The sequence below is a fragment of the Diabrotica virgifera genome, chromosome 2 (genome assembly GCF_917563875.1).
Source record: "Diabrotica virgifera virgifera chromosome 2, PGI_DIABVI_V3a".
NCBI classification, from domain to species: domain Eukaryota; kingdom Metazoa; phylum Arthropoda; class Insecta; order Coleoptera; family Chrysomelidae; genus Diabrotica; species Diabrotica virgifera.
This window is the reverse complement of record NC_065444.1, coordinates 219,620,071-219,622,037: the sequence shown is the minus strand read 5'-3', so window position 1 is coordinate 219,622,037 and position 1,967 is coordinate 219,620,071.

The window sequence follows — 1,967 nt, the reverse complement described above, 5'->3', positions numbered from 1 at the left end:
TGGGAGGTACAGTTGATAAGAAAATGTGTATAATCTGGTTTGGATATGTAAAAAATTGATTGTTAGATTTAATTATTGACCATTTCAGGTCACGTGACTTTCGACACCGTTGCTGAGGGGCAAAAATTGTGTTTTTGGTGTTATTTTTGCTATTTTCTCGCCTTATTATAAAAATCTGTGGTTTTAACTACAAAAATTTTAAATATTGGATATAGGACACCCTCGTAGGGGATGCAAAAACCCGGTATAATCAGAAAATCAGTTTTCTTGGCCCATATCGTCGTTCTGTTTACAGTGTATTGTGATTATAGTGATTTAAAACATTTCGGTCTTTAAATGCGGCTGGTATTATAAAAAAACTTATGTTATCTCTTTTACCTTTACTGGAACACTTTCAAACTGAACAAAACGCTGGTATTTTAATCATATTCTTAAATTAAACACTGGTTTTCAACACTTAACCTAGTTTGTTTACAATATTTTGCCCACCAGTCGCTGTCAAATGACGTCACCCTGGAATGGTCTATTGTATGAGTGAAAAAATCAGTGTTTATAAACTCCTGGACAAAATTAACGCACCACTTTAATTAATCTAAATATTTACAATATAAACACAAAATAAAACTAAGTTACATTGAAATAATAATAAACACCTACAAAAATAAGTCCAACATGACTTTATCATGACCTTAATTTGCCTTATTGTTTCTTTAAAAATTTGTTTTTGCCGGAAATGCGTAAATAAGCTAGCATAACTCCAAATTGCAAAAAGAAAAAAATCAGTAAAGTAACACAATAAAATGCATCTGGGTCAACACTAATACCGTGTAGGCCCTCCTCTACTTCTTATGACTGCATTTATGCGTCGAGGCATGCTTGATATCAAATGTTCAACAAAAGCTTGCGGAATATTCTCCCGTTCTTCAATAACGGCCTCAATGAGTTGGTTGTGATTGGCAATAGGGGGTCTACGATTTCGAATCTTTTTTTGAGATAGTTCCATAGATGCTCTATAGGATTCATGTCCGGACTGTTAGGTGGCCACTCTAATAATGGAATATCAACGTCATTTAGGTAGCCAATAACCTGTCGAGCCACATGAGGACGAGCGTTGTCTTACATGAATAAAAAATAAGGTCCAAGAAACGGAGCAAAAGGATTTACATGTTTGACAATAATGTTGTCTAAGTAATAATGGGCATTCATAGACTTCGTACGTATGGGGACCAACTCCGTACGAGCTTCAAAACAAATTCCCCCAAAACATTTTAGAGCCACCACCAAAAGGTACTTTAGGTGAGATATTGCAGCTGGCAAACCTTTCTCCTCGCCTTCGCAATCTCTGAACCCTGTGTTCTCTGGTAAGCAAGGGTTTTTTGGCCGGTTTCCTGTTGCTCAATTCTGCTTCATGTAAACGTCTTCTAACTGTTCTAGACGATATCGCGACATTTCGAACAAATTGCTGGTGACTCTCTTATCTCTGAGAGCACGTTGTCTCAAAAAACGATCATCAATTTTATTCACAAATCAACAATATTTTCTCACTTGTTGTACAATATACTATTGTTCTTGGAAAAGTAATCATTTTTATTAAAATTATAATTATTCGTAACAAACAAACAGTAATATTGAGTTATATTCGCGGTCGAACGGACAGACAGCCTAGGTCAAATTTCTCACCTTTAGTACTATCCTTGGATTATAAGCTTTCATTTGACATCTCATTTGTTATTCTACCTGGTATAATGACGAAGGAGTTGAGTTCACGGACAGACAGACAGACGGACGGACGGCAGACGGATGTGGATAATTCAACGTTTTCACATTTTTTTAAAATTGGTGAAAACAATATTAAGTCGTACTCGATTTTATTCGTAATATATTTTCTTTTAATTTTTGGAGAAAACCTCATCCTTTTATTTATTATTTTTTATATTATTTAATTATACAAGAATATATTGATTTAT